The 17,251-nt window shown below is 43.7% G+C and overlaps 1 protein-coding gene across 8 annotated transcripts in view; it reads right to left on the bottom strand.

Moving 5' to 3' along the window:
- Positions 1 to 17,251, bottom strand: part of LOC122559542 (uncharacterized) — a 68,597-nt gene that overhangs the window by 34,242 nt on the left and 17,104 nt on the right. For 3 of the 8 annotated variants that reach the window (XM_087997401.1, XM_087997405.1, XM_087997407.1), the window contains exons 2-3: positions 13,127 to 13,599; positions 2,171 to 2,239 (exon numbers count right to left, since the gene is read on the bottom strand). The exons of 1 other annotated variant lie outside the window; for it this stretch is intronic. The gene's annotated coding sequence lies outside the window, so the exon portion shown is untranslated. 4 more of the 8 variants (XM_087997403.1, XM_087997404.1, XM_087997402.1 and 1 more) reach the window with 4 other exon arrangements.

Below are 17,251 nucleotides of genomic sequence, written 5' to 3'. Positions count from 1 at the left end.
ATAGGCCGGAGTGGGGTGGGGGCAGAGAGATCAGGAAGATGATTGCAGGTTAGGAAGGCGGTGCTGAGTTCGAGGGATTTGACTGAGACAAGGTGGGGGGAGGGGAAATGAGGAAACTGGAGAAGTCTGAGTTCATCCCTTGTGGTTGGAGGGTTCCCAGGCAGAAGATGAGGCGCTCTTCCTCCATGTTGCCATGGTCTGGCAATGGAGGAGTCCAAGGACCTGCATGTCCTTGGTGGAGTGGGAGGGGGAGTTAAAGTGTTGGGCTACGGGGTGGTTGGGTTGGTTGGTCCGGGTGTCCCAGAGGTGTTCTCTGAAACGTTCCGCAAGTAGGCGGCCTGTCTCCCCAATATAGAGGAGGCCACATCGGATGCAGCGGATGCAATAGATGATGTGTGTGGAGGTGCAGGTGAATTTGTGGCGGATATGGAAGTGTCCCTTAGGGCCTTGGGGGGAAGTAAGGGGGGGAGGTATGGGCACAAGTTTTGCATTTCTTGCGGTTGCAGGGGAAGGTGCCGGGAGTGGAGGTTGGGTTGGTGGGGGGTGTGGACCTGACGAGGGAGTCACGGAGGGAGTGGTATTTTCGGAACGCTGATAGGGGAGGGGAGGGAAATATATCACTGGTGGTGGGGTCCGTTTGGAGGTGGTGGAAATCCTTTCTAGGGATTCCATGTAAATAAGTGACTTGTAGGGTCATTTGAGAAGGCAATTCAAAATGAGTTCCATCTATCTTGCATCCCACTCTATGAAAAGTGGATTTATAAAAAGGTACATGATAAAAATACACAAAAGGATAAATAGTTAGTTATCCAAGTAGCTTCCAAATTCAGGTAATTATTGTTGAATAAATTAATTTTTCATTTATTTACAAAATTATACAATTACAAAACTTTAAAAATTAACAATTAATTGACCATGAACACAACTTTCAAATAAATGTAACTAAATGCAATACTGATAATTGTTCTAACACAAATTCATCCAGGTTTAACATACATTCGAACAGGTCATTTAGGAGCAGTAGTCATTAGGAGACATTCAGTCCCTCTAGTCTGCTCTGCCGTTCAATAATATGATCATGTCAGGTGAATTGGCAGTCCTAAATTGCCCATAGTGTTAGGTGCATTAGTCAGGGGTAAATGCAGGGCAGGGGAATGGGTCTGGGTGGGTTACTCTTCGGAGGGTCAGTTTCAGTGAGGACTTCTTGGGCCGAAGGGCCTGTTTCCATACTGTAGGGAATCTAATCTAAATCATGCAGTCCATTCATATAACATGTATACAGATGAAACAGCTCTCTAAACATGCCATGTAATCAAAGTTAAAGTCAATTTGATATATAAATCAAGTGTCTCTGATATTGCATGTTAAATTGAATTAAAATCAGTATATGAAAATACACAAGCTGTGCATGCAGATCAAACAGTGGTAGTGCTATCTTATACCTACAGCCTTCTGAAGGGTACACTTGGTTCGAATAAATCAGAAATACAGTGCAGTACTTGTATTTGGTTAATTTCAGAATTAAGACCAACCGAGGGATTTCTGGTAATGCCTTGAATCGGATGTATAAATCCATTTCAGGTGCGAAATTTTGTTTAAAAAGCATAACCAAGTCATTCAAGATCTGCATATTAAACAATAGTCAACTTACACACCATCTCAAGATATAAACTGCCTGCCTTGATAATATGTTTCAAAACAAAATGTTACACTGAAGCCTGAGACATGGAACTTAAAGCAGCTCCGAAACTGCCTCAAATGAACCATATTTGAAGTTGCCTGACTGGTTTCACAAAGGAGAACTTTCATTTCTCCTCCCGCCTAACCAAGAATGCAGTTTGATGCTATAATGTTACCGCATTTTAGTCAGTGACTGTGAGAAATCTCTGTGCCTTGGAATTCAGCCAGTCTGCCTGTAAATCAGCTGGTCAAAGTTCATTGTTATAGTCTGCGGCCACAGTGCTACAAGAGCCAAATGCCAGAAACCTGCATTCCACTCCATCAGGACCAGCCTCCAGAACTAAAAGTTTAGGATGACAAGCCAGAACAAAGTGTTCCTCCCCAATCCTGTCCATTACTGATAAGTAACTCTCCTTTCATTGTTAAATTTTACATGCCAGTTTGCTCTGTTCTCTCTACAGATGGGATGAATAAATTCGCAATGACTTGCCTTACACGATGTAACGCGATAATTCCTCAAGTTATTCCAACTGTTTCTCAGCAAATGACATGTCTGACGCTAAAAAAAACAGAACAAAAAGCTTAAAATAAACAGGCATATGCCATAGGAACCAAACACTGTAAATAACATTGAACCCTCAAAGAAATGTGGTTTAGCAATTCAGTTTCCTCTTCCACCATATCCATTCTCCAATCCAAAGTTACTAACATTCAAACCAAGAAACAAAACAATGACATGGGTGGGGAAGTGAATTCTGTAAAAGTGGGACTATCCATTGATAGTCTGCCAAAACACTGTCCTGTAAGCTCCTAAGATCAGCCAATGGATTGCAGGAAGGACACAGCAACACACTGTGGTGTAAATTCTATTCTTTCGGCTTATAGGCCTGTTTAAAACAGCACTATGCCAAGCAATTTACAAAAAGGTGACCAAAAACAAAAATCAAACCGAACTGAAACTCAGGCAGATCTCTCCCGACAAAGGCAGGTAAACACTGAGTGAAGAATGCCCATATAAATTCAGTACATAGAATTAAATCAGTCACTCGTGTTCAATTGTGATAGAAGAGAGAACTATCCAATTTAATTGCCTCCATGGCAACATACACTGTCCCTCATTCGCAATCTTCAAGCATTGAGTGAAATCAGATATGACCCATTCAAATATGTTCAAGGTATTCTGCTGGGCCTTATGGATCCAAATTAGTGAACAGTAAACTGATAAAGCACTGGCCTTATTTAAAACAGATTATTAAAAAAAAACTACAGAAAGATTATTTCTTTTTGTAAAAGCGAGATTAACGCTTGAGGATATTATCCAAGATTTTGCGACTGTTATTGTAGATTAACCAATTGCTCTTTTTCACCCTTGATGAGCAGAGCTGAAAGAATGTGCCAGTATTTTGAGTAAGTGACCTGTTCATGTTTAAATAGTTAACCATTTACAATGTTAAGAGTTTAAACATGTACTTTTTAAACCACATTTTATATCCTATAAGGAACTCAGTTTTTCACACTACCCACGCTCATTTTTTAAAAAAAAAATTAAATGGTCAAATCACAAGTCAATAAAGGGTGGAAGAAGGGGCCTGAACATAGACAAGTATAGGGGTAAAAACAATGACTGCAGATGCTGGAAACCAGATTCTGGATTAGTGGTGCTGGAAGAGCACAGCAGTTCAGGCAGCATCCGAGGACAGGCAAAATCCGAGGACAGGCACCTACCCATCAACTGGTGGAGTTCTGTTAAGGTCACTCTGCTCCTAACCTGATTGCACCTTCGTTTAAGCTTGGAAATGAACTCTGGAGGAAATGACAGAGAGTGACCACCCTCTACATCAGGGCAGCTGTCTTCAGCATGAATCATTATTCACATTATCTCTGGACATACCAGACTTCGTGTCAACATGCATTTTCTGTAAGGGTAGACCGATACAGCCAAGGTGCAAATTCAGTAGCTGGAAAGGAATCCTGCAACATCACACCTGCACAGAGTCCAGGAAATTTCAGGCAGCAAAAGAAAGCAACCATGGAAAATAAAAAAACCTGAGGAAAGGCTAACAATATAAACACCACCTCAGCAGAAGGCCATTTCCAGCAGGCGTGTTTGCGTTTCACCCTCCCAGGGTAATACAAAAGACAAGTAAACTTCAACCCGACACCCCCAGTGTGAAGACCACAGCCAATACAACACCCTTGCACCACAGGTAAAAAGGAAGGAAATAAAGGCGCACTCAGAGTGCCAGCCAGCCAAGCATTGGAAACAGAAACCAGGAGACAGACAGACAGCTGCGCCAAATTAGTCTTTCTCCCTATGCATTCACAACACAGTAAAAGTAAACCACTGAAGACTCCCAATTACTACTCCAATGGCTCCTGACCAGACATTTGAACACCAGTCCAGGATTTTATATAAAATATTAATGCCAGACATCAGTTTGTACCTCAAACAAATGACTTGACTGTTTATTAAATACACTAATTTAGGAAAAATGAAACAAGGTAAACCAATTAAGCTTTAAATCCAAAACTGTTGAGCTCAGCCCCAAATTCAAACAAAATACAAAACAAGCAAACTCACTGAAGGGATAAATAAAACAACAAAACTAGCCAGATTACTTCAATGGCCTCCATGATGCACTGTTTCGTAACCTCAGATATTGGCGTCTGAACTACTACCATCAGTAGCTACCAGTCCCATCCACTGTCACAGCCAGTGTTCCGTTACCTGCTCTTCTTCAATGTCTTCAAGATTGAGCTAATTTCTTCTTTAGCAAATAAACTCAGCATTAAAAAAGCCTGATTAAACTGGTTCCTTTTAAAGCAAATTAATTTGGACAGGGAGAGAAATATCTACAGCAGAATGGGTTACTTTCTCCATTAACGTGATACGGACCAGGCTAGACTCCTCAAAACATTTCAAGAAGGTAGCCCAGATCCTAACTTTGCTCATTGTTTTCAGCAGGTGTAAAGTGGATATTCCAGGAGTGATACAGCTGGCCCAACCACTCAGTTTTAAACAAAACAGAATTTATTTAAACATGAACAAAAGAAAAATGAATTTCGAATAACATAACTATTTGAAAACCAAATTGACTCTCGTAACTTAATTATACTGTTCCAAATGCTTGCAACATCTACATAAACACCCCCTTGGCAAGAAAGGTAAAATCACAGACCCAGGCTCTTACAAGAGAGATGTCAAAGAGAGAGGATCAGCATGGAGCTATTTCTTTGACCTGCAGCCTCAAATAATCTGACTACTTGCCAAAACCAAACCAGAGTAAAGCTGAGCTGGGAGAACTGGCCACTCTCCTTTCATTGTACAAGCAGTTTTTTTAAACTTGAAAACGTTTTTCCTGAGGCAGTATCTGTTATCAATAATCAAACTGGCCCTAAAACCTATACAAACCAGACACATCGAAATCTATGCATTTACAACACCTCTACACAAAAGAAAAGGCACAACCTAACCTTGTTAAAGGAGCAGTATGTCACACTGTGTTCATTGCATTTGGACGGGTATATGAATAGGTAGGGTGTGGAGGGATATGGGCTGGGTGCTGGCAGGTGGGACTAGATTGGGTTGAGATATCTGGTCAGCACGGATGGGTTGGACCGAAGGGTCTGTTTCCATGCTGTACATCTCTATGACTCTATAGATGATTGGGTGAATAAAGAAAGGCAACTTGTTCACCTCTCTTTATCTAGGAGGTTACAGATTTTGGGTACTGCATCAGAACCTTAATAAAGAAACCTCACTTCGGGACTGGTCGTGACAATGTTTTCCAAAGATCCCTAAAACAAGTCAATGGGAATCAGGGAGAACTCTCCACTGATTGGAATGATACCTAGTATGACGGAAGATGGTTACGCTCACAAGGTCAATCATTTCAGTCCCTGGGCATGAGGGAAGGAATTCAAGATACAAGTTTTTTAGCTATTTCTTTGACCAGGAGCCAGAGATATTATTGTACACCTTTGGAGCAGGTGGGAACTTGAACCCAAGCAACCTGATTCAGAGGTTGTCCTGGTGCCTTTGGCCAAACCATCTTCAGCTGCTTCAAGGACCTTCGCTCCATCAGAAGGCAGAGAGGTGAAAATGCACATGGATGAGTTTGTAATGTTCAGCACCACTCAACTCCTTAGATACAGTCACAGTCATGCCCATCTGCAACAAAAGTATGGACAACATTCAGGCTCAGGCTTGATAATTGGCGAGCAACATTTACGGTACATATGCAGCAAATAGCCATCTCCATCAAGAGAATCTTGCCATTGCCACGACCTGAACTTAAGGCTGGACTCACCCAACGAAGGAATTGAGAGACTGTTGTGCATTCCATTTTACAGAGACTTGGCTCACCCCTGCTTCACCTGACTGTGCCGTACAATATGAGGGCTTCTCAATCTGAGAGACTGACTGCACGATGTCCTCAGGCAAGGCAAAGGGGTCTGCCGCCTAATCACCACTTCTTGGTGCTCAGGCAAGTTACTGCTCCCCGGACCTAGAATACCAAATGGTGAAGTGCCATCTCTATAGTCTGATAGATCCTACCCCATAGGGAAGTGAAGAGTGCTCTTCGTGTAATGTACACAGTCTTGAAATGGAATATGCTGGGGCCTTGTTCATTGTAGCCAGTGACTTCAACCAGACCAACATCAAGAGTGTGTTACCAAAAAGATAACAACACTTGTCCTGTCCCGCCAGAGGCTCGAACAACCAAAAGATGCCTAACGGGATGCAGATTTAGTCGCTGAGCTGGAAGGTTAGTTTTCAGACGTTTCGTCACCATACTGGGTAACAGTGAGTCTCTGGATGAATCAAAGATGCCTGCTGCTCCATTCCCCATCCGCATTTTGGTAAATCAGACCATAAAGCTGTACTCCTCTTGGCTCACAAGCAGAAATTGAAGAGTGACAATTGGGTACAGAATAGTCATACAATGCTGGTCTGAGGTCACAGACGAGCTCCTATTTGACTGCTTGGAGTGGGTGGGCTCGCCCATATTTAAGAACACAGTGGCCAAGCTAAACAAGTATGCCACAGGCTTCATCGGTACATGTATGTAAAGAACTGCGTGCCAAAGTTAACCTGAGTGTTCCCCAAGTGAAAACCACAGATGAACTGGGAAATCCACTCCCGACTAAAGTCCAGGCGTTCAAGTTGAGTAACCATGACCTACGCAGGAAATCTAGGTACAATCTTTGCAAAGCCATCAGGGATGCCAAGAGACAGTACCAGACTAGACTGCCCCAGACTAACCACATATATACACAGCAACTACAGCAAGGCTTACATGACATAATGGGCTACAAAAGAGTAGAAGAACCGCTGGCAATAATGCAACCTTCCCCAGTGAGCTCAATGCAGGTTATACCCATTTTCAGCAGATAGTCAGTGAAATGATCACCTGGCCTGACAGCCTCAGGTGCACCTGTACCCACTGACATCGCTGCAGATGTCCATTTGGCCTTCTTCAGGGTGAATCCACAGAAAGTGACCGGCCTGGCTGGAGACTCCAGTCATGCACTGAGAACCTGCGGGGACCAACTGTTGTGAGTACCTGCAGACATCTTTAACCACTCCTTACTCAAATTGGAGGCTCCCACCTGGTTCAAGATGGCACTCTCATCCCAGTGTCTCAGAAACTACAGGCAATATGCCTTAATGACCACCACCCAGTGACTCTGACATTCACTTCAAGGAGGTTAGTAATGGCACACGTCGATTCCAGCCTCCGGGATTGCCTTCATCCACAACAATTCACCTACCTTCGCAATGGGCACAGGGCAGACACTATCTCCCTGGCTCTACACTTATCCCTGGAACATCTGGACAACAACTCCTATTTACTTTAGCTCCGCCTTCAACACCATAATTCCAACAAAACTTCTCTCCAAACTCAGATCTAGGACTCTGCTTCCCTGTCTCAACTGGATTCTCAACTTCCTGACCCACTGACTGCAGTCAGCAAGCACAGGCAATAACACCTCCTCCACAATAATCCTTAACACCAGTGCCCATGCAGCCCCTTGTTATACTCCACATACACTAAACTGGGGACCAAATTCTGCTCTTATTCCATTTACAAATTGGCTGTGACACCACTGTAGTGATGAAAGAATGATGAGACAGAATACAGCAAAGAGATAGACAACTTAACGGCATGCTATAAAGACAACCATCTCCCCCTCAATGTCGGCAAAACAAAGGAGTAGGTCATTGATACAGACAAGCACGTATCCTCCACTCAGCTGCCTGCAGACAATGGCACGGAGGTGGAGATGGGCGAGAGCTTCAAATTCCCAGGATTAACTATCACCAATCTGTCCTGGTCCATCCACGTCGAGGCTACATATATGAAAGCACACTAATGTCTGTACTTCCTCAGAAAGCTAAGAAAATTCAGCATGCCCACAAATGACTCTTACCAATTTTTATAGATGCACCACAGAAAACATCCTATTCAGATCAGTGTCATATGATAACTGTTCTGCCCAAGACTACAAAAACGTTACAGCGAGTTGTGAACACAGTTCAGTCTACCCCAAAAACCAAACTTCCATCCACTGACTCAGTCTACACTTCCCACTGCCTCAGTAAAACAGCCGATATAAACAAAGTCCTCGCCCATCCCAGTTCTTCCACCCTCTTCTGTCGAGGAGAAGATACAAAAGTTTGAAAACATGGTCCAACATGTTCAAGAACAGCTTTCTCTCTGCTGTTATCTGACTTATGAACCACTCTCTTATATTAGAATTGATCTTTCACTATACCTTCTCTGTCGCTGTAACACTATATCCTACATCCTATTCAGCTACCATGATGCATGTAAGATATGATTTGACTGGAAAGCATGCAATACAATACTTTTCACTGTATCTCTGTACATGTGATAATAATAAACGAATCACCTCACCAAGATCCTGGATATTACCATAGACTAGAAACTGCATTTCGGCCATGTAAATATTGCAGCTAGAATAAAGCAGGTCAGAGGTTAGGAATTCAGCAGTAAGACACCTCCTTTTCACCATCCTCAAGATGCAAATCAGGAGAGGGAATACTTTACTTTCCAGGATAGGACTCATAACGTACAAGTCATCCAACAACATATGGGATACTGGCACTCCACTCAGTACCTTGAACATTAATTCTCTTGGTACACGCTGCGGCTATTGTGACAATCTACAAAGATGCATGGCAACATATCACCAAGGATCCTTCAAAGCTGCATTTCTGAAACCCACAACATCTACCACCTGGAAACCAAGGGCAGCTGATGCATGGGTTCTGCCAACTGAGCCACAAGACATTGGAGACAAGCAGGGCTGGAAGCATATATAATGCAAGGACAGCAAAATCAGTTATGTCCTCATTTAAAAGCACTAAACAGATTCTCCAGAGGAAAATAATTTACAGTGTAATTTACAGAAGCATGCTCAAGACCTGGTAATAGACATGCCACACTGAAAGATTGGTTGGAAGTTCAGAATTAGTAGGTTTTGTAGGCAGTCACTGTAATGAAAAGGAAATTGCTATGCTAATACTTCAAAGCACAATGAGTTCTGGAGGAGGGTTACTGAACCCAAAATGCTAACTGATTTCTCTCCACAGATGCTGCCAGGCCCATTGAGTTTCTCCAGCAAATTGTTTACGTTTCAGGTTTCCAGCATTCACAGATCTTTGGTTTGTTTTAACTTGCACAGCACAACGACTGTTTACAACGAAGCTAACCAATTTGTAGATACTAGAACGCGAGCGAGGGAGAAGTTGCACAAATGCTCAGAGAGGATGGCGATGAAGCTGCAAGGGAAAGACAGCAGTTAAACTAATGGAATAATGTGTTTTGCGCACTAATACTTTGACATCTGTATGCAAGTGTTTGGATTCACTATTCGTTCACAGGACGTGGGCAACACTGTTGCAGCCAGCATTTATTGGCAATCTCCAGTGGTCCAGGAGGTGGTGGCGTGCCTTGTTCTTGAACCATAAGTCTACTTGGCATAGACATACCTCTAGTGCGCTTTGGAAAAAAAGACATCCAGGATTTTCACCCAGCAGTGAAGTGAGCATGTGTCATCAAGTATTTTATTTCAGAGGCAATGTACTGGAAAAGCAAGTTGGACAAACCTTGACGAGGTTTGTCAGAAAAAGTGGGCTGCGACCAGACGGTTTGCTCCAGACTTCGGTCATACCTTGTGTACAGGTTTACCACAACAGGCAGTGCAATCAATACTGCTCTGTACAGTGTCAAGGAGACTCTAATAGGATTCAAGAACGCTGACCTGCAGAAATAGGTACAAACAAGGAACAGGTTGATCTTCATGGACCGAAGGGTCTGTTTCTGTGCTGTACATCTGACTCTCTGAAGAGCCAGGATGGAACCTTGAAACAAAATTATGTAAAAGGTGGTGAAGTGGAAAAAGGGAAACTCATGCTAACTGTTACAACTGGAATGAGAATTAGCTTTATTGCCACACCTACACAGGACAACAGTGCAAAGTTTACAAATCACCACTTTGTCTATGATAAATTCCTGCAATGGCTGAAGTTAGTCAGAGAGATCTATAGCATGGAAACAGACCCTTGGTCCAACTCATTCACAATGACCAGCTATTCTCCATTAATGTAGTCCCATTTGCCAGCATGTGGCCTATATCACTCCAACCTCTTCCAAATCATATACCCATCCAGATGCCTTTTCAATGCTGTAATTGTATCAACCTCCACCATCACAGCTAGAGATTTATATACTTTACCACAAACTAAGCTAGAACCTATTTGTACACCCAGTAGGGTCCTCTAACACCTTCCCTCCCCACCCCCAAATAATTTCAGTATATAAAAACTAATACCCAACCAAGATAACTGCTGCTCACAAGGGCTGATGCTGACCAGGTGCTGCACACTCTATCCATGTCATCATCATGTCCTTGACGGAGGCTCTGCTTCTGTGATGGTTAGTCCCCGGAGTTTCGCTGGCTGCACACCCCAGGGGTCCTCTCTTTCCTCTCGTGTCGTGCAATCTCCTTCCCACTGGCTCAGGCCCATCCGCCATAGCATGCCTTTACCTAACAGCTCTGGTCCACAGGCTTAGGTTGCATTACCTCATCGCCCCTCATCCTAAGGTTTTTGCATTACCGCATCTTTCTTACTGCTTGCAAAACTTAGGTGGTGCCAACTGGTTCTGACTAGCTCAGGCCAGTACCGGGACTCAGGTTATTCTCAGTTCATAAGCTGCTTTCCCCTGTGTGTTAGCAGTCCGAGTACCCCCCGCAGCATGTCAGCAGCTGGCACTCCTCCCCTTCCTCCCGCAGCACAGCAGCAGCTAGTGGCCCCCTCCCCCTCCAGCAAGGCGGCAGCTGGCACCCCCTCCCCCTCTCACCACACAGTGTTGGCAGCTGGCATCCACCCTCCCCCTTTCCCATCACAGCGTGTCTGTGGCTGGCACCCCTCCCCCTCTCCCACCACAGTGTCAGCAGCTGGCACCCCTCCCCCTCTCACCACACCGTGCTGGCAGCTGGCACCCCCTCCCCCACCAGTGTCAGCAGCTGGCACCCCTCCCCCACCACAGTGTCTATTTGATGCCAAGTGAGAAAACATCACAAACTGATTTGATCTTGTAGATGGATGGGATCCAGTCACCGTGATCCATGTTGGGACCAGCAACACTGGAAAGAACGGGCAAGATAGGTCGGTAGATATCAGAGTCAGGAGTTAAAATAAAAGGATTAACACTTCTGGGTTCAGGTCTTGCAAAAGTGATCCCAACTTCCAAGATCTGATGGCCAAGGAAGGAGTGCTCAAACCTCAACAAAATAGGTCAAGCAAAACCTTCCACATCACAACAATAGTTTGACTCAGATGCCTCATCACCCATATGCTGGAATGTTCATTTGAGCCTCTGTCATCGCTATCCAGAGCTACAGAACATGCATGCAAATACTCCAACTCCCTCGGTGATTATAAGACACTATGCATCTCTGCAGCTGAACTGTATGTGAATCTGCTCAAGGATTTTCATGATTTGAAGGCTTTAGAGTCAGAGTTGTACAGTACAGAAACAGACCCTTCGGTCAAACTTGTCCACACCGACCAGATATCCCACAACCTAATCTAGTCCCATTTGCCAGCACCCAGCCCATATCCCTCCAAACCGTTCCTATTCATATACCCATCCAGATGCTTTTCAATGCTGTAATTGTACCAGCCACCACCACTTCCTCTTAGTGAAGGATTGTTTTTCTTCTGCCTCTTTAAGCTGCAACACAGAGACGTACGTGATCTACTTCAAATCCTGTATCAACATAAGCTCAACTGACTTGGTTACTATGGAGACCAGAGGCCCAATTAGAGATTTGCTGACAGCAAGGTGCACAATATTCACATGAACAAAGGCAGCAAGAATAGTAGGAAAGTGCTCAGATAAAACAAAAAGCACAAACGGTAAGTTGAAAGCATAATTTTAGACTATTCAAAGAGAGAAAAAAAGTAAATGGACACTACACTACTAAAATATGAAAGCATTAGATAGCGTGTGTTTGAGCTAGAGGGAGAGGTTAAATAGGCTGGGGCTATCGCTCCTGGAGTGTTGGAGGCTGAGAGGCGACCTTATAGAGGTTAATAACCAATTCATGCCTCTCATGATTTTAAGTAACAAGGTCTTTTCCCTGGGGTAGCGGAGTCCATAACTAGAGGGCATAGGTTTCATGTGAGAGGGGAAAGATTTAAAAGAGAACCAAGGGGCAACTTTTTCACATAGAGGGTGGTGAGTGTATGGAATGCACTGCCAGTGGAAGTGGTGGAGGCTGGTACAAATATCCACATGCCTTTTAAATGTTGTAAGTCTAGTAGGAAGGGTTTGGAGGGATATGGGACAAGTGCTGGCAAATGGGACTAAATTAATTTGGATTATCTGGTTGGCATAGAAGAGTTGGAACGAAGGGTCTGTTTCTATGCTGTACAGCTCTATGACTCTAAGATACACAAGACTGCTTAACTATATAATAAAATTGTGTTCCAAGTTTCACATTCTCATCTACCTTGGCTAACAAGAATCTACTCCCAGTGTCTCAAAAACATGCAAAGACGACACCTCCAACTCCTTCTGAGGCAAAGTTTTAAAGTTACAACATAGACAAAAAAAATTCTATTTCCCTGAAAACAAACCGAGTCTGTCAGATTCGATCTCTCAGGAATGAATTCGCCAGTCATCAACTTGCAATTTTGTGGAGTCCAGATAACTGAAGTCAGGCATCAGGATTGAGGGAATTCTCTATAGAACTGAATGCTCACTAGGTCATGAAATTAGGCACCTGAGGCTTTTCTACCAGGAGGTTAAAATTCTTTATAGATGAACTTGTAAGCTTGTGGAATGTGACAGGGAGGATGTTAAACATACTTCGAAAATGAATAGGTTATACATAGGCAAAAGACTACCTTGTTGCTCTTGTACTGCAACCTTCAGCAGTGTCTTGAAGTGTTCAGATCAAAAGCCATCATCTTCAGCCAGCTTTGGTCTCATGACAGAAATGGGGACTACATAAGCAGAATGATCTGGACTTCAAACTAATCACCCACAAGGTGGGGGTTGGGGGGGGGGCACGTTGCTGGGTATATCCATTCAAGGTGAAGGCCACCCAGTGTAATTCAATTCAAAATTTTCTGGAAACTTTAACTGCGTTGAAGTTGCAAAGGTCATCTGACCATGTGGCAGCCATCTCAACAGCTCAGTGTCTACTTTAAATGAAAAGACTTATGGGAACACACTCCATGTTCAAAGTTATGAATATGCCATGCCTTCTCTGAACAGATAATGTGTTAGCACATTGAGGTGTGACACCTCTGAAGTCATCACAAAAGTTGAAGATTTTAAAATATATAGAGTTCTCCAGCTTCGGTCTTATGGACTCCTGTTGAAAAAACAGAGATCAGGTTTATTTCCTAACAAGTTATCATTTAATTGTAAGTAAACAGACTCTTAACTATAGGTAAACAATTATGAATCATCAGTATATAACTACTGATTAACTCCGACAGTCCTCTTACAAAACACACACATATAGGAAAGGAAATATGGGTGTTATGGATGGAGAAAAAGACTGGGGAGGCAGGTCAGTGGTTACTATTCACAGGGCTGCTGAGATGATTCTCGCGCTGGTCAGAACGCTACTTCTTGGTGTTCATTCTCTGGAGGCTTTCATTTGTTTGCAGCATCAAGCTGTTGAGATACTAATTGTATAATTGCTGGCAGACAGAAGGCCTTAGTCAGTCAAAAGTCACAAGCCACTGGCCAAATCGGCAGCCAGTTGAATTTCCATTTGTACACTCCCTTCTGCTCACAGACAAACTACACTTGCACCAGTAGCGCTGTAAACTATGTTTACATTGAGTTTCAGATTACAGGCTTTCAAAGCAGTTCTTTTCTAATTTCAGCAGGGAGAAAGGGAGGACTGCAGATGCTGGAGATCAGAGTCAAAAAGTGCGGTGCTGGAGAAGCACAGCCAGTCAGGCAGCATCAGAGGAGCAGGACCACATTCCTGATGAAGAGCTTATGCTCAAAACATTGACAGGATTGTGTGAAGACATTTGCCCTGAAATGTGGGATGATACAATTGTTATGGGTCAGGCCAGACCCCCTTAAAACATTTCAAGGAAGTAACCCAGATCCTAGTTTTGCTTATTGTTTTAGGCAAGTTTAACATGGATATTCCAGGAAGGATGCAGTTGGTCAAACATAGAACAACACAGTACAGAACAGCCCCTTTGGCCCTCGATGTTGCGCCGACCTGTGAACTATTCTCAGCTCATCCCCCTACACTATGCCAAAACCATCCATGTGCGTATCTAAGGATTATTTAAATCTCCCTAATGTGGCTGAGTTGATTGACTACATTAGCAGGTAGGACATTCCACGCCCTTACCACTGTGTAAAGAACCTGCCTGACATCTGTCTTAAATCGATCACCCCTCAATTTGTAGTTATGCCCCCTTGTACACACTGACGACATCATCCAAGGAAAAAGACTTTCACTGTCTAGCCTGGCACAGTGGTTAGCACTGCTGCCTCGCAGCGCCAGAGATCCGGGTTCAATTCCCGCCTCAGGCGACTGACTGTGTGGAGTTTGCACGTTCTCCCCGTGTCTGCGTGGGTTTCCTCCGGGTGCTCCGGTTTCCTCCCACAGTCCAAAGATGTGCAGGTCAGGTGAATTGGCCATGTTAAATTGCCCGTAGTGTTAGGTAAGGGGTAAATGTAGGGGTATGGGTGGGTTACGCTTCGGCGGGTCGGTGTGGACTTGTTGGGCCGAAGGGCCTGTTTCCACACTGTAAAGTAATCTAATCTAATCTAATCCTCTGATCATCTTGTATGTCTCTATCCAATCCCCTCTTCTTGCCAATGGGAACAGGTTCAAGTCTCTCAGCCTTTCCTCATAAGACCTTCCGTCCAGACCAGGCAACATCCTGGTAAATCTCCTCTGCACCTTTTCCAATGCTTCCACATCCATCCTGAAATATGGGGACCAGAACTGAACACAATATTCCAAGAGTGCCTACACCAGCGTTTTGTATAGTTGCAGCATGATATTGTGGCTCCAGAACTCAATCCCTCTCCCAATGAAACCTAACACACTGTATGCCTTCTTAACAGCACTATCCCATCTGGGTGGCAACTTTCAGGGATCTGTGTACATGGGCTCCAAGATCCCTCTGCACATCCACACTATCAAGAATCTTTCCATCGATCCAGTGCTCTGCCTTCCTGTTATTCTTCCCAAAGTGAATCACCTCACATTTAGCTGCATTGAACTCCATTTGTCACCTCTCAGCCCAAGTCTGCAGCTTATCCAAGTCCCCCTGCAACCTGTAACATTCTTCCACACTGTCCACTACTCCACTGACTTTAGTGTCGTCTGCAAATTTACTAATCCATCCGCTTATGCCTGTGTCTATGTCAGCAGTGGTCCCAAACAGTGCACACCACTAGTAACCAGACTCGGGCTGAATATTTTCCATCAACCACCACTCGCTGCCTTCTTTCAGCAAGCAGTGTCTAATCCAAACTGCTAAATCACCCTCAATTCCATGCCTCTGCATTTTCTCCAACAGCCTACCACATGGAACCTTATCAAAGGCTTTACTAAAGTCCATGTATACCACGTCAACTGCCCTTCCCTCATCTACATGCTTGGTCACTGAGAGACATTACCTGCCCTTGATGAAACCATGTTGACTATCTGAAATCAAATTGTTGCTTGCTAGATGATTATAAATCTTATCCCTTATAATCCTTTCCAAAACCTTTCCTACAACAGAAGGAAGGCTCACTGGTCTATAATTACCTGGGTCATCTCTACTGCCCTTTTTGAACAAGGGCACAACATTTGCAATCCTCCAGTCCTCTGGTACCAAACCTGTCGACAATGACAACTCAAATATCAAAGCCAAAGGCTCTGCTATCTCCTCCCTAGCTTCCCAGAGAATCCTCTGATAAATCCCATCCGGCCCAGGGGACTTGTTTACTTTCACTCCTAGAATTGATAACACCTGTTCGTAACTAACCTCGATCCTTTCTAGTCTAATATCTCCTACCTCATTCTTCTCCTCAACAATATTTTCCTTTTCCTGAAATATTCGTTTAGCATCTCTCCAATCTCCACAGGGTCCACACTCAACTTCCCACTTCTGTCTTTGACTAGCCCTATTCCTACCCTAGTCATCCTTTTATTCCTCACATACCTAGACAAAGCTTTTGGGTTCTCCTTTATTCTATTTGCTAAAGACTGCTCGTGTCCTCTCTTTGCTCTTCTTAACTCTCTCTTTAAATCCTTCCTAGTTGATCTGTAACTCTCCACCGCCTCATCTGAACCATCTTGCTTCATAAGCCTCCTCCTTCTTCCTAACAAGAGATACAATTTCTGTTGTAAACCACTGTTCCTTCAGAAGACTACTGTTAAAAACCAAACCGAACCAGAGAAAAGCTGAGCTGGGAGAACCAGCTACTCCACTTACATTGTGCAAGTATTTTTCTTTTATTAAAAACTTGGAAGGCCTTTTTCCTAAGGCAGTATCTATTAGCTAAAAATCAAAAATTTGGCCCCAAAACCTTCCTAACCCAGACTTTTCAGAGTGTCTTTTAGAACCTCACCAGGAAAAAAGCCAAGGACAATATAACCTTGTTAAAGGAGCAGTACTATCACACAATCACCAACTTTGTTTCAGTATGACCCACCCAAATCACAAAGTCTCTTTTGGATGGTGTCACAGAATGGATAAATGACATTTAGTCTGCAGTGCATCCTTTTGTCCTTTCAGGTCAATGGGCAATTCTTAATCCACATTCAGGCCATCTTTGGCAGCGAATTAATTTCCATTTCCTACGAAAGCTCACTTCTGGAAGATTCCACAGTGAACAATTTTAACAATGGTTTGTCTTGTATAGAACTGAAAGCGGACGTACAGACGGTCTATCCCAAACCCAAATATGTTGCAATATGAAATGCCTTGCAAATCCAGTCACATACTGAAAAGCTGGATATAGCATTGTGTAGAACCGAGCCCACTCTG

This window comes from Chiloscyllium plagiosum, unplaced genomic scaffold (assembly GCF_037043375.1).
Source record: "Chiloscyllium plagiosum isolate Xiang-an unplaced genomic scaffold, Cpla_swu_hap1 HiC_scaffold_19, whole genome shotgun sequence".
Taxonomy (NCBI): Eukaryota; Metazoa; Chordata; class Chondrichthyes; order Orectolobiformes; family Hemiscylliidae; genus Chiloscyllium; species Chiloscyllium plagiosum.
The sequence above is the reverse complement of the archived record's forward strand: the minus strand, read 5'-3'. Positions and strand labels throughout refer to the sequence as shown.